Source organism: Sarcophilus harrisii, chromosome 5, assembly GCF_902635505.1.
Source record: "Sarcophilus harrisii chromosome 5, mSarHar1.11, whole genome shotgun sequence".
Classification (NCBI taxonomy): Eukaryota; Metazoa; Chordata; class Mammalia; order Dasyuromorphia; family Dasyuridae; genus Sarcophilus; species Sarcophilus harrisii.
In genome coordinates, this window is record NC_045430.1 from 201037647 (window position 1) to 201060559 (window position 22913).

General features: G+C 37.2%; 1 long non-coding RNA gene across 2 annotated transcripts in view; it reads right to left on the reverse strand.

The window, feature by feature from the left end:
* LOC116419422 overlaps positions 1 to 22913 on the reverse strand; it is a 50764-nt gene that overhangs the window by 21457 nt on the left and 6394 nt on the right. Inside the window, exon 1 of one of the 2 annotated variants that reach the window (XR_004229732.1) lies at positions 17477 to 17600. The exons of the other annotated variant lie outside the window; for it this stretch is intronic. This is a non-coding gene — a long non-coding RNA (uncharacterized LOC116419422). Of the gene's footprint in view, positions 1 to 17476; positions 17601 to 22913 lie in introns of those variants that run through there. 2 annotated transcript variants of the gene reach the window in all.

Genomic DNA, 22913 nt, shown 5'->3' on the forward strand with positions numbered 1-22913 from the left:
TGGGTAATTTTTCAGCACTGACCCTCACAAAACCTTCTGTCCCAACTTTTCCCCTCCTTTCTCCCACCCCTCCCCCAGACAGTACACCAATACATGTTAATTATGTTAAAGTATTTGTTAACAATATATGTATATATAACCATACAGTTATTTTGCTGCACAAGAAGAATCAGACTTTAAAATAGATCCCTTTTATCTTATTAAAGTGTCTACATTTTTTCCCCTTCCCCTTCTCCTTCTCCTCCAAAGGGGAGATGTAAATCAGTTCCCAGGTACTTTTCAGGAACAACAGGGGTTGTTCCAAGTCTCTGAAGATTGTGAATAATCAGAAAATTCACAAAGTAATAATAACAATAGTTAAAGCACTTTATAAATATTATATCATTTTATCCTTATAATAATTCTGGCTGCTATTATTATACCCACCTTGCAGATGAGAAAACAGACAAGTTAAATGACTTGCTAGGGTCACAGCTAGTATCTGAGTCAGGACGTGAATTTGGGTCTTCTTGAATCTAGGTCTATCACTCTATCCACTGTGCTACCAAGCTTACTAAGTAGGTTCCCTACTGCTATGTAGATTCCCTGCTATGAAATTACCTTCTAATTCTTTAACCTTTCTCTTTAATTTTCTTATAGTCCTCATTTCTCTAGGTCTGTTCCTAAAATCATAAGACTCTCTATGAATTTTTAGACCAGAAAACCATTATGAAACTTATTAAATCTACTAATATGTCACTCTAAAATAGGAATAATGTAAAATTTATATTTAGCAAATCAATAATTCAAAACTAATCATTAAACAGCCTATTCAGTAATAAACAATAAAAGTAATATTTAATTGTAAAATGAATAAATGGATTTAAAGGCAGCTATTTCTTGGAACATGTACAGATATTCCTTGCCTGGTCCCAGTCCACTGAATGGAAGCTTGGAGAATCTACTTCCAACCATTAGAAGGGGCTTGCTCTATCTATATAGTAATGAAGAATCCCCTCATTGATTGCTGAACTGGAAGAACTGATGACTCAGGAGATTTGCAAAAATAAAAGAGACCTGGCTCTTGGAGTTCTCTTGTTTCAGCTGTAAAGGATGTGGACTATTTTGAGCTGGAACTTTTAAACTGGTATCTCCAGAGAGTACCGAGAGAGGGATTGCTATGTCTCCTACTTAGCCTCCATGTGACTATGCAGGCTACATGAAGACTCTATGACAGAAGAAAAGATTTCTAGTACTAGTCGGTCAGTCATTCAACAAGTATTTTATTAAACACATATTGTTTCAGAGACTGTGGTAAGCACTGGAAATACAAAAACAAGAAAAAAGCAAAGCAAAACAAAGCAAAACAAAAAAAATTACAAACCCCACCCCGGTTTGTTCTCAAGAATCTCACATCGGATGGAGCAGATTTGGTCTGAAGCTGAGCAGGGTACAGCCTAGTTAGTACTTGGATGGGAGACAGTCCAGAATACAATAGGTGCTGTAGAAAAGATACCATATAAATTTTACAGGGATCTAGTAGGAATGATGGTGAAGGAAAGATCTCCTGCAGAATGTGGGATTTGATTTGAATGTTGAAGAAAGTTGGATTGGAAGAGCAGCATTTGATGCATGTTGGAAGCAGATGGTACAAAATGCATGGAGTTGGAAGATTTGAGCATTTTGTGTAAAGAATAGTAACACGACTAGTATAACTATATATATATATGTATGTAAAATAAAAATTTAATAAAAATAATAAAATAATGAGTATGATAAGCTGAGGGGAATAAAATATAAAAAAATGGAGAAGTAATAAAGGGTCAGATTGTAAAGGGCTACACCTGAAGTTTATTGTGATAGGTGTGACAGCCAGACTTATTCTGTATAAAGACCACTTTGGACAACTCAATGGAGGATGGATTGACCTGAGGAAAGATTTGAGATGAGAAGACCCATTTCATTAGTCCAGATGAGAAGTGATGAGGACGTGTATGAGGGTATTGGTTGTAGAATGATATATGTACATGACATGTTGTGAAGGTAAGAACAGAGGTTGTTGGTTACTTTTTTCTACACATGCTTCCTACATTTGTGTATCATTACCATTGTGTGCTTAAGTTTGAGTCTACTTTTCCCTTGGATCTGTGTGCTTTTGTGGAAGAGGACATATCCCAAGACTTTGTTGGGAGCAAGAAGGAAGAGAGGGAATGTTTTGAATAAACTATGCTTGTAAACACCTTTGCCAAGACTTAGTCTACTACTAGTTAGTTAAAAGTGGAAGCATTTCAGTGAGTGTTCAGTCAGAAGCTATGTGTTAAAAGTATAGTCCCACAGGGTTATTCCTAGAACTCTGAGAATAGTCAGTCATGTATTTGTGTAGAAATAAAATTCTATCATTCAGTTCACTCAAGATACCAATTCAAGTTTCTCAAGAATTCTCTTCATATTTCTCCTCAAGAGTTAAATTTGGTCTGTCAAGAAATGTTATTTTAGTCTATTTTCTTCTTTTTTTATCCTCTCTTCAGTCTTTCCCTAAAGCATTGTAAATGTCAGTCCTTTGCAGTCTATTCACAGTACATAGCAGGCTATATGCTAAGGTGTCTGGGACTTTTCTCCATCTTCACTGAAATTGCATCATCATAGAGAGAGCTGCATAAAAGCAAGCCTGATAAAACAGAAACAACTCCTCTTCTATAGATATGGTACCCAGCATCACCAGCTCTTACAATTCAGCAGACAATTGGAGGACTTCATCCATTATGTCCAATTTATCTTGTACATTTCTTGTTTGCACATTGTCTCCACCCCCTCATTAGACAGTGAGCTCCTTGGACTGACTTTTGCCTTTCTTTGTATCTTAGCACTTAGCATAGTGCCTGGTATGTAATAGGCAATTAATAAACACTAAATGATTAACCCCCAAAGTTCCCTGGTGGTCAACCATAATGGAAAGTGTACATGCTCTGATGAAGGATAGGGATGAGGGGCAAGGACATTCACTAAAATAGAATTCTCTTTATAATATTTTTTCTTAAAATAATTTAATTTTCCATATATTCCACAGAAATCAAAACTTAACCTTCACATACTGTGTCTGACTCCATAGGAGAAAGCACTTCATCAAATAACAGTTATAATTGTAACTTCAAACCCACAACCAAACTGCCCTTGCCCCAACACTCCATTTGGCTCTTAAAGAGACAACAAAAACATCTATAGGCTCTATGGGAGAGTCTAGTAAAAGACAGACTTGTGGGACAGAATGGGAGAGACAGTAATAATGATGCAGACGGAAAAGTGTCGATGAAATGTTATAATGGGGAGGAAACCCAGTCCTTAGAGCAATAATTCTTTTCTTGCTGCAAATCCACCAGGAGATTGGAAATGAGTGATGGGGTGGGGGCAGGGTGCAGCTTTGCTTCTATGCTAGAGACCAAGGTCTCCCTCTGCATCCAGGGCCAACTCCAGTCATCCTGAGCTCTCTCTCGCCACCGGACCCACAAGGCTCCAGAGGAGCTGTTGGTGACTTTGCAAGTTACGGCATCTCCCTCCTGATGTCATGGTCCTCTTCAAGAAGGAAGGACAAATAACAGAGGGCAAAGAGTATCCCTTGACTGTTTCCTATTGGAATGCTCTTTGGGGATTACAAGCCATTTCACTGGATGCTAAACTGGAACAGCATGAGCCTCAGAAAGGCTCAGAGGCATGAACTCTGTCTCTCTCTCCCCTGATAAGCAGCCAAGGGAGAACAGCTGTAGGCTTGGAGGGGGAGGACTCCGGCCCTCTCTACCCCTCAGCTGTCATCTATCCGTGAACCTTAGTGCCTCTGCAATTTCTGTTTCTCTTGTGCTTATTCTCTCCTGATTTAGGCAGATGAATACCAGAGATGAAGCCAGCCAGGTTGTGATTTTGAACTTTGAAGGACTCCAGAGCCACCCCCATACCCCTGGCAGCTGGAAGTGTCAGCAAGCTCTGAGGAACCACTCCCTGACTCTGGGGTCACACAGCCAGTATGTGTTGGAGGGGGCCTCCAATTTGGACCTTCCTGATTCTAGAGTGAACTTTCTCTTTGCTGGGCCTTTCTTTGCTGCCTCTCATGGCCTATGAGCGCCTGGTATATTCCAAGGGACTGGGGATCTGCCTGTCGTAGATTTGAGGAATGCAAACAGCTCAAGCTTCCTATTTATCTCACTATAAAATCTCCCAGACACGGCTTTGCCTGGGTCATTTTGAAGTAGTCTATAGTTTGAACGGGGTCAGTTTTCTGGGTTGTGGTTAGGTGCGCGACTCTAGATTCAAGCTAAAACTCATCCCCAAGGGGAGTGGTAAAATGTCTCCTTGTGTCCCTTTTTGAGTGAGTTAGTGTTCCTCTTTTGGTTCCTAGGCTATTAATAAACCCTAAAGCTATGTTAGAGATGGGGCTATGACTGTGTTTCTGTTCCTGGAGATTAAGAACTGGACTAATATTCAGTCAGTATGTTTACTTTTGTCCATTTTCAGTCACAGTTTGTTTGAATTGGTCAGGGCGAGTGCTGCTGTACCTACATGCAGCGGCAGCTCGCCTTTATCCTTTCTTCTGATTTGATGTTGATTTTGACATTCGATTCAGCTTTGTTGACTGTTGGACTGTACACACGGATGATTCAGAGATGACTCCCCCAGAGGTAGAAATAACTCACTTTTCTCTGTTACAGTATGGTCCATTCTGACTTCTGGCTGGGATGGCTGCTGGAACGGAAGGCAGACCTCCCAGATTCTAACATATTTACTCTAGCAAATCCTGGTTTGCACCAGACCACATAATGATCAAGAAATGCAATGAGAAACAACAGTCACTTACTTCTTTTACCCCAGAACTGTATAAAAAACCAACTGCAAACAGTATAAAGGAGAGCTGCCAGAAAACCCATCTGGGAGGTCCCTAAACAACCCAAGATAGGACAGAAATTAAGTAGGTTGTGAGGCCCTGAGTTCAGAGGTAGTGAAGGGCTTCCCTAAGAAAGCCTTAGGGTGGTCAGAAAACCTAGGAAACCTCAGAGCACCACAGGGCAGCAGACAAAAGGGGGCTCTGGTGCTCAGACTAGAGCAGTCCAGATTCAAACACTGACCTCCACTGAAGCACCCAACATCCCACCTCAAAGGCAGAGAGTGGGCCTAACTTTAGGAGGTGAAAGTAAGTGCAAAAACCCAAGAGTAAGACCAGAGACAACCTTCTCTAAAGTGAAGAAGGGGAGGAACCTGGACCTGAAGCTGAGAGAGGAATACATTTTTAAAAGGAAAACACTGACCAGTACAGTAAGTGATTGCAAATCTAGAGATTTTCCCCAAAGAAAGAGCCAATGATGACCTTCATTGTAATAACTGAAAGCAGAAACTCAAATAAAAAAGGGATTTTTAAATACCTAGATGAAATGAAATGAGAGGTTAAAAAGAAAAGCTCTGGAAGAAAGAATTGAAAGGAAAATAAGCAGCTTGGAAGAGTGAATCTTACCTAAGAAATTGATCTCTGAAAACTAACATAGACCAAACAGAAATAATTGACTCCATTACACAATATTCCATTAGAAAACATATTAGAATAAAATCAAAAGATTGAAAAAAATAGAACATTTAAGATAACAAATATATATTTTTAAAAAATCACTAGACTTCCTGAAAATCATGTATTCTTTAAAATGTCTATTCACTATAAAGTATTTCAAGACATTCTAAATGACAATTCTTCTGAGCTCTTAGTACTAGAGGTCAAAGTAAAGATAGAAAGAAATCTACTGATCACCTCTTAAAGGAAACTCCTAAAGAAACAGTCCCAGGAATATCAGAGCCAAAATACATAATTTCCAAGCCAAAAAACAAAATACAGCTAGTATCCAGCAAGAAGCAATTCAACTACCAAAGAATGAAGAACCAAATCAGGATTAAACAAAACCTGGCAGCTTCTACATAAACCAAAGGAAATATTGGAATACATATTCTAAAGGCACACAACTAAGAATAACTTACCTTGCAAAGTCATATATAATCCTACAGGAAGAAAAAAACAACCTTTAATAGAAAAGAGGACTGTTAAGCACTTTTCATGAAAAAATCAGGGCTGAGTAGGAATTTTGAAATATAATCCAATAATCCAGAGAAATTTATAAAGGTTTTAAAAGCAGGGAAGAAACATAAAGGGGAAATATTTCTTGAATGAATGATTGAACTTATTTAAGCAAGCAGAAGGAGCTATATAATTGCACTTATATTACAATAGAGAAAAAAAATTGTCCCTTCTGAACCTTAAATGTTTTCAATGGTTACTGAGGGAGTTAAATAGAACAAAAAGAGGTCCGGGGAATGAATTAATATGTTTTTCAGGCTTCAAACATGGAAAGAAAAGACAGTAAAAGGAGGGACATAATGATGTAGACAGGAGAGAAATGGTAATGGAACTTGAAATTTCTCATAAATAGAGTATGTAAGAAGATTATACAAATGTTGAAGAAGGTCCATCAAAGGATTAAAGCAAAATTTAACATTTAATGGAAAATTATTCACAATGAAGATATATCAGTGAGCTTCTTTATTAATAAGAGATGGTAGAGATTTTTGAATTTATTTTTCTTTCTCCAAAATTGTTGTATAATTAATCATATAACAAAATGCAGAGGAGATATAAATTATCCCAATTTTCTATAGATTTTTTCCAGTTCCATTGCTCTATAGCAATGTTTTTATACTTATTCCTACTTCAGACTCACCTTTCTTTCCTATGTGATTATCACTACATTAATAAAGTGGCTTTTATTCAGGATCATTTCATCTCTCTGAGAAGCCAAGGGACTAGGGTGGAACTAGAATTTTGAGACACTGGAAAATAAGACTACCCCTATCCCTTGTAGGTCAGAAAGAGAGTAAGGAAATGATGGGAATTGCATGTAGATATAGAGATCTAGAATTCCATTTTTGTGGTTGCCCTTGGGTGAGACTTCATGGATGCCATGCAGGGTAGAGAGAACCAGCAGTAAACACAAATGAACTGAGCTCTTGAAATTCAGGAATCCCTATGCTTCTCTTTTATATAGGCTCCAGACATAAACCTTTCCTTAATCCATGACCTAAAGGGGTCAGTAGTTTGGGACTATTTACCTAATATCTAATTCCTAAAAAAAATATTATTTTACTTAATACCTAAAATAATAAATATATGGAAAGCTAAAAGAAAGGAATTTCAGGAGCTCGGAGGCAGAGGGTTTCATATAGAAGTACTTCTTTTCATTTTCCTTATTTTCAATAAATAATAAACTATGTAGCTATATAGTATATGTTGATACTTGTGCCATGAGACTATGAAGGGTCATTTTGACTGAGAAGATTTTAAATGTGGGATAGGAATTAATCATAGGTCATCCATTTAAAAATATTTTGTGCAATATTTTATGTAATCCATTAGTTTTATTTTTGTACCATATTTCATATTTTCTGCAAATTCAAATTCTGAACCATAACAGACCAGTATCTTGATACTTTCAGGCTTTCCCATATTGGGAAAGAGGGATAATTGCTCAGGCTGAGCATCCTTTGATAATAGTGAGTTGGGATACAAAAGTCTTTTGTCAGACTGTTTCCTGAATGTACCAGAGATGAACCCAAGTGACTCAGGGAGAGCACTACCTGATGGCCAACTAAGATATTTCACTCCCTTGCTGGACAATTAATGCTGTGCCATACTTCTTTTGCAAAAGATCTAAAAAGGATAAGAGAAGCATAAGAAGGTAATCAGGAAGTGATATAAAGGACTTATTAAGGTTTATCTCTTTACATTCCTACATGGAAGGATGATATTTGTAAACTCATTAGAACTTTCTCATTATTATGGCAGTTAGAAGGACCATTTATAGGGGGCACAAGTGTGAGTTGAGTGTGAAGGGATAATAAAAAATGAGATTAAGGGGTGAGAGAGGAATATGCTGGGAGAAAGGGAAAGGGAGAAGTACAATAGTATAAATTATCTGCCATAAAAAGAGGCAAGAAAAAGCTTTAACAGTGGAGGGGAAGAAAGGAGGAGAGGATGAGTTAAGTAAACCTTACTCTCAACAGAATTAGCTCAGAGAAAATAATATACACACTCAATATGGGCATAGAAATCTATCTTACCCTGAAGGAAAATAGGAGGGGAATGAGATATGAGAAGGGGAAAGGGTTATAAAAGAGAGCATATTGGGGCAGGGAGTAGGCAGTAGTAAAATATTTTTGAAGATGGGCAGGGTGAAAGGGGAGAGAGAATGGGGGAAATACAATTAGCAATAGTGATTGTAAAAAGAATTTTGAAGCAAGTTTCTCTGAAAAGCCCTAATTTTTCAAACTAAGTCAAATTTATAAAAATTAAAAGTAATGCTCCAATTGATAAATTGATAAAAGATTATGATCTATGCCCCAAAGTTTATAAATTCATGCATATCATTTGACAAAGTTTTTTTTTTTTAAAAAAAAGGAATAGGACCTATATGTACAAAAAATATTTATAGCAGCTTTCTTCTGAGGGCAAAAAGTTGGAAATTAAGAGGATGCCCACCAACTGGGGAATGGCTGAATAAATTGCAGTTTGTGATTATCATAGAATATCATTGTTATATAGAAAATGATGAGCAGGATGCTTTCAGAAAAAAACCTGAAAAATCTTCCATGAACTCAAGTAAAGTGAAATGTACTGTATACAAAATAATAGCAATGTTCTGGGACTGATCAGCTGTAAATGACTGCTATTCTCAGCAATACAATGATCCATGACTACTCTGAAAGACTTGTGAAAAATCCTATCCATATCCAGAGAAGGAACTGATTGTGTCTGAATAGAAATTGAAGCATATTCTTTTATTAAAAATTATTTTTCTCAGGGGGGTTGTTGTTGTTAGGGCAGAAAATCTATATTTTCTTTCACAACATGACTTTTATGGAAATGTTTTGCATAACTTCACATGTGGTTTCTTAATAGGGGTTGGGGTGGGGATAAGGTAGAGAATTTGAAACGCAAAAGTTTTAAAAACATGTAAAATTGTTTTAAATGTTAAATATGGAAAATATTAAATAATTTTAAAAATATGAAAGGCAGCAGCATATGAATTGATTTAGACTGTTTTTATTATTTCATTGTCCAAAGAGGTAACATATACCTGAATATCTTTAGGTCTTCAGCTTTTATCTTTTGTTTTGATTGGATTTGACTACATCATTGTGGACTTCAAGAAGTTTAGGAACTGAATCCATGCCATGTTTTTTATCTCTCTATTCGCACCTTGAGATCCCAAGCCCTCATCCCAGGCATGTTCTTTTGTTAACCCCCAGAACTAGTTAGAATAACTAGAACATGATTGGGATTAACTTTCCCACACGTCTGTGACTCTAGGAAGTTCTCCAATCTGCTATTCAAACGGTTATGTTTGTCTTTCATGACTGCTTCTCTAAAGCTCCTTCTCTGAAGTTGTCTGCCTCCACACAAATACACTAGTGTGTTGTTCTCATTCAATCAAGGGTCACATCTCCCTTAACAGTTAGTTTTACAGAGCATCAGTCAGGATTATTTCCCTGAGCCTAGAGGTGGGATTATATAAATAATTGATAAAACTGATAAAACAGCACAAAACTAAGGCTTTTTTTAGGCACTCCCCTATAGACGTCTGGCTTACATTTATATTAATACTTTATAAATTCAGCCATCCAACTAGTTCTGAATCAATCCAATTAAATTGTTGTCTGGTCAGAGGTAGATGATTTCAATGAATAGAGTGTTGGGTCTGGAGTCAGGAAGATCTGAGTTCAAATCACAGCCTCAGACACTGCTTGACTTTGGACAAGTCACTTGACTAGCTTCTGTTTGACTCATTTTTCTCAATTGTGAAATGGGATAATAACAATAGCACCTACTTCATAGGACTATTGTGGGGATTTAAATAAGACATGTGTACAAAAATCACTTAGCACATAGTAAATGCTATATAAATGCATATTCCTTTCTCTTCTAATCCTTATCTGTCCATCTTTTTCACAAGAACAATTTGAGGAACTTTATCAAAAACTTTGTTAAAACCTAGATAAATTATATTCAAAGCAATCCCATCTTCTTTTATTTAGTAATCATATCCAAAAAAGAAATGAGGTTATTCTAGAATGACCTGCTCTTGATGAAGCTCTGATGGTTCTTTATATAATTATTGCTTCCCTTTCCAGGTATTCACCAACCATCTTTTTAAATGACCAGTTTTAGAATTTTCCCAGGAATTGAAGTCAAGCTCCTTGGACTATAGTTTACCTCTTCCCTTTTTTGAAGTTTTAAGATATTTGCCCTTCACCAGCATCTCAGAACATCTTCCATTTTCCATGAGCTTTTAAAAATATCTCTGACAGGAGGTTGGCAATTGGCCAGTTCACAATCTATCAGTTCTTTTAAGACCAGAGGATATAATTTATTTTGAATCAAGTGTCTTGGGTTGATCAAGGTCAGCTAGGTGTTCTCTTAACTATTTATCTCTTTACTTATTTTGGGTATCAGATTTCCATTAGGCATTTTTGTTTTGTCACTTTTGGTATAAAAGTAGTTTCTTCTTTGCAGAAAATAACAGTAAAATTTTCCTTTTATCTCAAGCAAAGTTCCACCCCCTTCCTGAATCCTTTTTTTTGCTCCCAAAAGAGGAAAAATTCCTCCTTTTTTTGTCCTTAGCTTTCCTCACTACCCTCAGCTTATTCTGAATTTGTTTACATTCCTGACACTATTTGACATGTGTTTTGCTATGTTCTCACATTAATTTTTTCTTACTTGGTCTTGCTTCCATCTTGTATACATTAAAGGAAATTTTCTGATCATGCTTCCAATAAGCAAGGCAGCATGGTGTAAAAGAAAACCAGTTTCTGAGTGAGAAGGCTCCAGGTTTAAGTTTCATCTCTGACATATACTATGAGACCCTGGACAACTCATTTTACTTATGAATACCACTGGCAAATTTTTAAGATTTTAAATTGTAGAGTAGTTGTTAATCTGTATTTGTGAAAGGAATTTCCTTCCTAAATTTTTAAAATAGTAATAAAATCAGTTTTAGACCAATTTTTAAAAAAATGACTCAGAGAAGAGTTGGATTGAAAAAGTCTAAAGAATAGAACAGAATTTCTTCTGTTAATAATTTAGAAAGGCAGGTATAAATGACCTTTTGAGAGATAAAACAATCTGGGACTATGAACTAAGATCCTAGGAAGGGGAACAACCGTTCAGCAAAGAAGCTGCTTTATGGTGAATGACCAGTAGATGGTAGCAGAGAGCACCAGTAATATGATAATTGGTAGCAATCCAATTCAATCCAATCCACTAAACGTTTATTAAGCACCTATTGTGCCAACCACTGGGCTAACATCAAGAGCTATGACTTCTCCCTGATCATCTTAGTTCTTTATACGGTGTCCCTTCCAAAGAGTTCCCTGTAGTGTGCCCTCCCTCACAGGTGATACACCTGTGGCTGACTGGTTCTCTGTCTGTATGTTGGGGGAGGACTATGAATCCCACTTTTTTGCTTTGCTGTTTTTTTTTTAATTAAACCTTTTTATTTACAAAGCACATGCACGGGTAATTTTCCCAACATTGACCCTTGCAAAACCTTTTGTTCCAAATTTTTTCCCCTCCTTCCCCCCCATCTCCTCCTCTAGCTGACAGGTAGACCAATAATGTTAAATTTGCTTTGCTGTTTGAGTAAATGTCTTTGCTTTAAACTAACAGACCTCTAGTTGGTCTAATTAGTAAAAGACACAGAACAATGGAGAGCCTCTGAAACTGTGATTAAGAGGGGAAGCTGATCACAAAATGCCTTAAACAAGGAGCAGCTTTCTGGAAGCCTGAGGGGTAGGGACTCTCCAGGGCTGTACAGTATGATTATGAGCCTTCCTTTCTTTACCCCTTCCCTTCTTCCCTTTTTCCTTCATTCCTATTTCTCCCTCCTTTTTTCTCCAAATAAAAATAATCAAAGAACAAAAAACAAATTTAAAAACCTCCACTCCCTCAATATCCTTATACATGCAGGGTGTGAGACAGCAGTTTATTTTTTCTTCCTAGAGAAGTGAAAATTAACAGGTGGTTTTTGTGGTCAAACTATATTTTTAGTTCTCAACACATTTTGTAGCCAACAGCAACTGTGAAAGCATGGCAATAAGCTACATGACTAAGTGTAAGTGATAAACGCTATTCTTACATTTGAGATGATTTCAGTAACCTTCCCTCCCCCCAAAATCAGTTCTTTTGATTTTCTTAGATGTGGGGGTGAAATATCTAGGACTTCCTAAAGAGCAGTTATGAGCTGGACTTTGAGGATCATTTTAGAAAAGGACTCATAGTTGATTTCGTCTAGTTAGCCTTGGCTTTCACATTCATCAGTATCTCTAGGGTGTAGGCTTCTGTAGTTAGCAGAGTATGTAAACATATGGCTTCTTCACTTACTGCCAGCTTTACCTAGTCTATGTATCTCTTCACTACTACCTCCCTCAGTTTCTAGGGCCTGGACTGGACATTGGAATTCATGTGATTTCAGGGAAGGTTCTACACCTACTTCCCTTAAGCCTCCCAGTGGTTAATAAGTTTAGAACTGTATTATTATTTATTATTATTTTTTAAAAAGTTTAAAGCTTTTAATTTCTGCTTAAATGCAAACCCTGAGAAGGATAACTCCTTTAAACTGTGATCTATTATTTATATGTAACTGCGCCTGTTGCTTACCAGAATGGCCACACAGCAGAATTAGTTCTATCACCTCTGTTATACAAAGTTATATAATTTAATGCTGGGAGGAACCTTAATCCAACTCGCTTATCTTACGTGTAACCTGTGCTCTTATCTGTGTGAATTATTATTGCTTTCTCCTGAGCTTGGGATCAAAATAGCAATAATTCACTTATTGTGCTATAAGAAATGATAAGCAGAATGATCTCAGAAAAACCTGGAGTTACATGAATTGATGTAAAGTGAACAGAACCAGAAGAAAGTCATACACAGTAACATCAGTGTTGGATGGAGAACTGTGAATGACTCAGCTATTCTCAGCAGTGCAATGATTCAAAACAATTCCAAACTGATAAAGCTTACTATCTGCCTCTAGAGAAAGAACTAATATGTTTGAATGCTGAAGCATGCTGTTTTTCACTTTCCTTCATTCTTTTTCTTTTGAATATTTTACAAAATGATTAATATTATATGATTTGCACATGCATGACCTATATTTGATTGCTTATCATTTTAAGAGACAGGAGAAGAGATAGGGAAAGATAAAATTTGGAACTCAAAACTTTAAAAAGTTAATAAATTGTCTTAACATGTAATTTGGAGAAAATATATACATATATACATGCCCGTAATTTAGAGAAAATATATACATATATACATGCATGTATGTATATGTGTGTTTGTGTATATGTGTGAATCCCTTCCCCCAAAAAATGATGATTCAAAGAGAGGAAATGGTAATTTCTGGTGAACCCTATTTGTCAATCAGGAAACTTGAAGATATATGTGCATAAGAGGTAATAAGGTAGAGGGATATGGGACCAGTTCATTGGCATATAGGTCTGGGAGCCCCTTCCTTTCTTAACATTGGAACTTCCTGCACAGCTTACAAGAGATTGGATCTATAAAAGGCATAGCATGAGTCAGCTTGAATTTAACTGTCCTTGATTTAAATGGCTGAGACTTTTTGCATATCATGTTGAGTAAATGACAATTAATTTGGGGATTGGCTAAACTCACAGTGTATATTAACAAAAATAATGGATAACAATCCATCTTAAAAAGTGGATTGAATAATCTGATTTATAACAATTGTCATAATCTATTGGGAAGCAGCTATTTAAATTTCTCCAGAATATATTTCAGCTTTCCGTATTACTAATTAGGCATTTTACATTTTACCTCAACTCTGCACTGTCTAAACACTTCTACTGGTAAAATGGCCAGGGCTAAGGCGGTCCTCTTTTTGAGAGCCATGCTCCCCAAGAGCTCTAGAAGAATTGCTATTTAGCTCCATCTTTATGGGACTCAGATCCTCTTCCTCTCAAGCTCATAAGGTCATCTCAGGATAAGTTCTCATTCACCTAAGATAAGGAGAGTATGTAGCCTAAACCCAAGCTCAGCCTTCCAATCAAGGATCAAGGCTTTAAATGCTTTATACTTAGGCTGCGACACAGATGGGGTAGAAATGAAGGCACTGCCCCTTTTCACAACTCTGTCTTGGGAAGCTACCTGAAATAATCCTGATAGGATTTTATAATGGAAAGTAAACTGACACTGAGCAGGTAGCCACTACTTTTTTTTACCCCCACTGAGTTATCAGCTTTTCCAGTTCACACTAAGGGCATCTTTACTATTTCAAAGTACAAGGTCTTTAGCCCTTAAAATGGCTGGAAGTAGACCTCAGATCTCTCCATATCCTAACCTGCCATCAAGACAGGTCAACCTCAGTGGCTCCTTGAGACAGACCAATTCAGCATCACTGCAATTGACTTGACTATGTTTGTTGTGTTTCTATACATGTATGAATTCCCTGGCTATTGATTGTTATTTCCTGGAGCTTGTTTGTGTTACAATACTTCTCAAAAGTCAAAAAGCATTTATTTAGTGCCTACTATGTACCAGGATCAGGATAAATCTGTGGGAGCCAGGGGAGCATCAGAAGTGACTGGCAAATATCTTCTGTCTATATCTTTTTATTAGAGATTAGTGTAGAAATCAATATTAATGGACAGGTTTTAAAAAGTAATGATTTTAGTTGTTTGAGTTTAGAATAATTAGTGTGACTCAGAGCTTTATAAGTATTTTTAAAAGTTACTTATTTTCCTCAAACAAGATCAATTAGAGAATAAACATGGTATATCAAAGAACAAAAAACAACCTATATATAAGCAAAACAACTTTTAAAAAACGGTTATGAATGTCTATAGATGTGACCATATCCTTCTGATGTTTAATAATTGACCAAATAAAAAGAATCCAAACAAAAACAAGACCAAGTTGCCTTTTTTGTATTCAACCTTATTATCTTATGAAATCTTCCGTAAATTTACCTGTTTGAAGTTTATGTCTATATTGTTCCTTTGAGTTTGCTCTTGGTTTTGGTCTCTCCCACTTTATCTAAGCTGAGCACCAGCTAACTGAGCGCCATTAGTCTGAGAACACAGAACTGGTAACCTGTGTTAGTCTCTGTCCTTTATTTGCCACTGTGATTTGCCCTGTTTCAGTTCTGAGAGAACTTGATCTTTAGTTGGGGAAATCAGGCTTCCTAATACCTAATTTCATCAGCTCATCACTCTTCCCTGTTGCCTTGGGCAACAGAACATATTTCAACTTTCCATATTACTAATTTGGCATTTTACATTTTACCTCAACTCTGTACTCTCCAAACAATTCTGGTCTAGAGTGTCCCTAAAAAGGGGGAAGTGAAAAGTTACTCAATGTAAAATTATGAGCCCTATGGAACAGTTCTATTCTCACATTAAAAAAAAAGAATGCTTGTGCAATTTTGCCTTTAGCAAATTAAATATAGAAGAATCCTAGTACGTATTACAAAATGATTAACTTATCACCACTCTCCATTGTGAGACTACTATTCAAACCTTGCTAAGATATAAACAGTCTTTTGTAAGATAGCTAGTCATTTTCGCTTTGTATTCCTACTATGTACAGTCTTAGTAAAGACCACTTGACATCTCTTCCTTGGGAGCTTTCTCTCTGCTGCCACTTCTTTACTTGCCTTTCTTTCCTTCCACTTTCTTTCCTTGCTTGCCACCAGCCTGCTCTCCTGCCCGCTCTCAGCTGCTGTTGCTGCTTGCTGGTGGGAGATGCTGTTCATTAGCATCTAGTTCTAGACCTCCAGACCCTTCATGGTCTTACAAGGCCCTGTACTAAAGGGGAAAAGACCCCAAAAGGAGTGATCCCACCTTAGACACAGTCTGGTCACTCCAAATGGCTCACAGCCATTCTTATACTTCATTAGGATGACTGACAACAAAACGTTGGAACCTGTGGCTTCCAGGTTAAGTCAGAAAACTAAAGTAAAAAGGAAACAAACAGAAGGGGAATTCATAAGTAGCTAGAGGAAAAGGAGGTTTCCTCCTGCAGACACTGGGGGAACCTATTAGTAATACAGAACATGTCCTAGTAGATAGAGCGAGGAAGCACCAGGGAAAAGGGAGTTTCCCAGAGACCCACTCCATCAAAAGGTGACAGAGCTAAGGTTTGTCTGCTGGCAAGACAAGCAACAAGATCTACTTCCCCAGAACAATTATTTTCCTATGCCTCATATTCTTATGGAGAGATAGCAATGCTTTTCTGAGGCTAAAATATAGTCACAAAGCTACAGGTTTTGCTCCTGGTAGCTATCTGTAATAAGGGCAGGAATATGGGAACACAAAAATTCTCTTCTTTGCTTATTTTCTCTTTAGTTCCAATTCATTTGCATGTTAAACTAGAAAGGATATTGGCAAAGTCTAACTTTAAGTGTCAAAGCTATTTAGAGGAGGGTCACCCTGATCCCAGGCTAGCACTTTTTAATAAGGACCTTATAAGGCATAGCTGCTAAGTCCAGCTAAAAGTCAAGCAGAGAGCCATCTGAAGTCTTTTTTCCTTTTATGTTTTAGCAGAGGGCCTGGATCTCTCTCTTCCAGATATCCAGATCACTTAGGGTTAGACATTCCCAAACTCCTCTCTGGCTTAGAATATAAGTTAATTGGAGCCAGTACAAAAGGCAAGCAAAAAGCCAGGTCGTTGTTCTCTTCCTATTTACTCTTCATCAGTGCCTTTATTAGGTATACTTTTTCAGTAGCAAAGCCCCTTCATCGGGTGATATATTCTGACCACTGGGAAAACCTTTTTCTCCCTGTAACCTCTTACTAACATAATAATTTCAATGCAATAGGTGCTTAATAAATGTTTTTTACAAATGGTACTTGAAAAATTTCCCAATACATCTCCATGTAGTTTTCCATATAGGAAGAGTTTTCAAAATCCTTTCACTGTCCTTAAAATGAAATTGAAGTTAGCTAATGTTTAAACATTTGAAGGTGGTTTGATGTTAGTTTTTTCTTCAATTTTAAAAAAAGTAAAACAATTTTAAAATAGTAAAGGCCAATCTAATATTCGTCCCTTTCACTATTTCTCTTCTCAGTTTATTCACAACCACAAGCACAACTCCTCAATATTAAGCAAAACAATGGAAAAGATAAGTATTATTCAATTATTCTCTCCTTCAGGGACATTTTATTTTTCTGGCTCATTGTCCCCACCAATATAGACCCTGTGGCTTACTAGCTGATATTTTCCCAAGGCTAGACATCAATTCCCTTTATAAAATGGCTTGTAAAGCTCAAAACATAAAACAGTTTAATTTATAAATTGATGAGCACCAAAAGATTCATATTTCAGGTCTTAGAGAATCAAATAACCTTCCCCACAGTCTTGTAAAGTCTGACTAAAGTCAGACGTAAGAGTACTGACCTGGGGTGTGGCTCTAGCAAAATGGCAGAGGCTTGGATTTGATGTTCCTGAATGATCTTTGCTTTCCATCTCCTAAGAGAAGAGACTGACCCCTATTGACAGTTGAGGTTGAGGTTTAACTTCAACTGTCAATAGGGGTCAGTTATTTTTCAGAGGTCCCCTTATTGTCATGGCTGGAATCTAGAAGAATTGGAAACTGATTGGTTAAAGGAGAAGGAGAAGTCAAGAATGATGGAAGGTTACAAGAGTAAATGGAAATGAGATGGTGTTCTCACTAGCAATAGGGTTATCCAAAATCATATAGTGTTATCAATTCTACCTCCTCAACAGTTCCCACATCAGTCCTTTCCTCTATTTACATCATTATCACCCTAGTTTGGGTCCTCATCACATGCCTTCTCTTCTACTGAAATAGAAACTAATTGACTTCTTCTTTCCTCATCCTTAACCCATCTAAAAATTGTCAAAATAACCATCTGACCGTGTCATTTCCCTGCTTGAAAAATCTTCAGATTTTGTATGAACTCCAGAATAAAGCACAAATTCCTTAGTCTGCCATTTAAAGTCCTTCACAATCTAGCTCTAACCTGCTTTCTCAGGCATTTAATAGGAGTTTCCTTTAAAGCACTCTGTATTCTTGCCAAACCGGGCTACTATCTGTTTTTCAGATTCTACATTTCATCTTTTATCTTTCTCTCAAAATTGTTTATTTTTTTATTCAAGGCACAGCTTAAATGTCATCTTCCATGTGAAACCTTTCCAGATTTATGCTCCACCCTATTCTTCAACCAGTTAAAGAGCCTTTTCTTTCCTCAAAATTTCCTAGGTCACTTTGAAATAGACTTTTTTCCTTTGCTGTCTTATCCCCACATAAACTCTTTCAAGGAGAAAACTGTTTATTTTTGTATTCCCAATGACTAGTATGGTGTCTTGCACATTCATTAATCAGATAATTCGTTAATAAGATAATTAAAAAGAACTGACAACAGTCAAAACTGCTTGTTTTCTACCTGTGTATTTCTTGTTACTTTGTGAAGAAACAATCTAGAGAAAAGGGAAAGTCACCGAGAAGTGAGAGGTTTTAGTCTGAACTGGGGTATATTGAATGAATGTCTGCAGATTCATAAAAACTACCTTGAAAAGATATCAGCCCACAGAATACTGTAGGTCAACACATTATGTAGTTTCCTCATTAATCTTGTAGCATCCTGTTACAAGATGTTGATCCCTATGCCTTTTTTAGCCTAGCCACTAGGTTATCTCTTATCCTAGTATTCTTCCCCAGATCCTTCCTTGGTCTTGTATTCTTCTTTACAGCTACCAACATTTCTCTCACTAAACAATAATTCATCCTGACCCTATCTCAGTCCATTGATTTACAGACCCTCTCAAGGAAGATGTTTACTTCTTAATCACTGGCCAAATTCTGAGAAAAATAAAGAACAGTAGTTATTTTAAATGGAATTTCTCTTTGTAACTCAAATCAGAAACTTTATGAGCAAAATTACAGACCACTTTTAACACAAATTAAGTCTGATCTAACCAATTGGAAAAATATTAAATGCTCTTGGATAGGGCGAGCAAATATAATAAAGATGACAATATTACCTAAACTAATCTATTTATTTAGCGCTATACCAATCAGACTCCCAAAAAACTATTTTAATGACCTAGAAAAAATAACAACAAAGTTCATATGGAAAAACAAAAGGTCAAGAATTTCAAGGGAATTAATGAAAAAAAAATCAAATGATGGTGGCTTAGCTGTACCAGATCTAAAATTATATTATAGAGCAGCAGTTACCAAAACTATTTGGTATTGGCTAAGGAATAGATTAGTTGATCAGTGGAATAGATTAGGTTCAAGGGATAAAACAGTCAACAAATATAGCAACCTAGTCTTTGACAAACCCAAAGATCCCAGCTTTTGGGATAAGAACTTACTGTTTGATAAAAATTGCTGGGAAAATTGGAAACTAATATGGCAGAAACTAGGCATTGATCCATACTTAACGCCGTACACCAAGATAAGGTCAAAATGGGTTCATGGACCCAGGCATAAAGAATGAAATTATTAATAAATTAGAGGAACACAGGATAGTTTACCTCTCAGACCTGTGGAAGGGGAAGGTCTTTATGACCAAAGCAGAACTAGAGATCATTACTGATCACAAAATAGAAAATTTCGATTATACCAAACTGAAAATTTTTTGTCCAAACAAAACTAATGCAGACAAGATTAGAAGGGAAGCAATAAACTGGGAAAATTATTTTTACAGTCAAAGGTTCTGATAAAGGCCTCATTTCCAAAATATATAGAGAATTAACTCTAATTTATAAAAAATCAAGCCATTCTCTAATTGAAAAATGGTCAAAGGATATGAACAGACAATTCTCAGATGAAGAAATTGAAACTATTTCTAGTCGTATGAAAAGATGCTCCAAGTCATTATTAATCAGAGAAATGCAAATTAAGACAACTCTAAGATACCACTACACACCTGTCAGATTGGCTAAGATGACAGGAAAAAATAATGATGATTGTTGTGTTTGGAGTCACACTGATTCCCCAAACTCTAGGGCAAATATTTTAACCTCATGACAGATTTCAGCAAGTCTGGGAACTTAAATGAGGGGGGGGGGAAATTACATTTTTATTATAACATATTTTTCTTTGTTATCCTTCATATTTTATGCATTTTAAAACATTATTCTCAGAGCAGATCTATAGACTTTACCAGACTGCCAAAAATCTCCACTATATATATAATAATTGTTCATAATATCTGCTCCCAGGCCATTTAAATCTATCTTTCCTAGCTTTTCTCTTCTTTTCTCTTCTTACAATCTCTTTTCCTTCATGGGACCTAGAACAAAGCCCAAATTCTTCCCTACCTCTAACTGTTGGAGTTGAAATTCCAGCCTTAGCTCTCTCTGAATCTTCTCACCCAACTTATGACCTGTCGATCTCATGAGCATCAGTTGTAAGAACACTTCTCAAACTTGCCTGAGAGGTGTCAGATACAAGGATTTCTGTGGCTCGACTACCTCCCACACACAGCTGTTTGTTTCCCTCTTTTCCATTGTGCTTAGATTCTTAACACTTTTGAAACATGCTTTCACTCTGGGCCACTCTAAAGTGCCTCTTATGTAGGAAGTATCACTTAGGTATCACAACCTTAGAAGAAGTCATGTTCTAGTCATTGCTCTGTCACTAAACTACTACTGTTTCCTTTGCCTCAGTCACAGTGAAATTCGTTGAAGAACTTAGCTTAAAAAGGTCTCCCCACTGCATCTGTGACTATCTCCAGTTTTCTTGATCTATATCTTGCCACAGGATCCAGGTGGCTCTGGAGGAGAAAGTGAGGCTGGGGACTTTGCTCAAACCACTCTCACTTAAATCTGGTTCACTGGCACATCATGGTGTTACCTCCCTGATGTCATGGTCTTCTTCAAGAACAAAGGACAAACAACAACTATGTCCTTGAGCAAATAAATTGTTCTGCTTTAGGTCTGTTATCTCATATTCAAATAAGGAGGTTGAATAATATATCTTTTTAAAATTAAATTTCTTTTTTAAAATAAAACTTTTTTTTCCTCTTTCTTTTCTCCATTGAGAAAAGAAGTAAAACAGACCCCCTATTACAATATCCATAGTTAAGTAAAACTAATTCCTGTGTTAGCCATTTCCAAAAGGGAAAAATAAAATTAGTCTTTATTCAAAGATCTATCAGCAGGTAAGCAGCACATTTCATCCAGAATCTTCTGTAATTATGATTGTTGCTAAAATATTTTGGGGAAACCCTGTTTTCCAGAGCTAAAGTCTAGCAAATAGGCTGTGTGCTGAGTTTGGCCTAACAATAATCCTTTGCATTTTGCATGATATTGCCCTTGGCAAAGTGTATGGCCTGGGCCAGCACCAGGTGTTTATTGAGGAATCTATTTCCCAGGGTCATCACATGTGCACAATCCCTGTTACTTGTTACTGACGGGTATTATGCTCCTGTACTTGGCACAGAACTCTGCCTCTGTATGTGGCAGGGTGGCCATGTCCTCCAAGAGTTGAGACAGTGATGATTCCCATTAAAACTCAAGAAACTCCAACCATGAGAGGGGTCTCAAAGCTTAGGAATGCTTGTATTGTGTATACAAATTGCCTCAGCATCCTCAGGATTAAGCCCTCCTTAGAGGAGGATTGCTTCCACCTGCAGGTGTAATTTTTGCTTCATTCTGAAATTAAGCTATTTGTGTCCTGACTCTCCTGTTTCTAGCCAACCATAGATTAGAAGCCAGTTCCGGCTTAGAGGACAGTTCCGGTCCAGTTGACATTAGTCATGCATTGATCAGAATTCTCAAGCCTTTCAAAGTTATTGCTCTCTAATGTTGTTATTATTGTTTAAATTGTTCTTCTGCTTCTATTCATTTCATCCTGAATCATAAACCATGTATGTGGGATTTCTGTTTTCTTTGGAACGCACATCTCATTTCCCTGAATCCAAAGCCAACTGAGAAGTTCTAAAGAAGCCACAGTGATTCATCCAAATGTTGTACAAGAGTAGGGCAGTTTTCTGATGTTACAGCACTATAACCTTGTCTCCCTCAAGACTGTGGAGTGTATTCTAGTTGATATAACAGTAACCTACTGGGCCTTGTGGAGCTGTGTCGCTTCTGGCTGGTCACCGAACTTACTGACTTCTGCCCACTCTCAAGGCTGAGGAGCTTGGCCAGCTTTCACCACCTGCTGCAGCTGTGTCACTACAGCTCTGGTTCCTCTTTCCAGATCAGTGACTTTTGTCTTGTCTCCAGTGTTTCCACAGCTGGCTCTGTGGGGCAGATTTCTCGAGGGGAGTGTCTGTCTTCTAAGACGGATTCCTCTAATGGGACACCTTGCGGGTTTCATCAGGGAAGGTGTGTACAAGTGTACTTTTACATCATGACCCAAACATATCTGAGAGAGTAAAGATGCAGAAAATGTGGAGGCTGCCTTGGGGTGGCTTTGTGACGCACCAGCCCACGCTTTTCAGTGATTTTTGTACCTGGTACCTTAAGAAGTTGGCGCTGTGGCCCAACCCACCTCCAGTTCTGGATCTTATGGCACAACAAAGCCCACATAACATACACATAAGGGAACACACACAGGGAAAGCCAACCAGGGGCACCAGACTTCCCTAGTCTCACAGCCTTGCCAAATTTGACTGACTTGGCTGGTTGCCTGGCTTGCTCACACCTCTTTCAAGGAGAACCAACTGTAATCAACAGTATAATAAACCATACTATGATACCAAAAAAGTCATTTAGAAAGAATGGGAGAGAAGTTAGTACCTTCCTCAGAACTACTATTTATAAATATTGCCTTTGCACCCTTATAACTCAATTTACCAATCTTCCTTATAACTTTTCCAGGCTACCACAAATTGAATAATCATTAAATCAAATC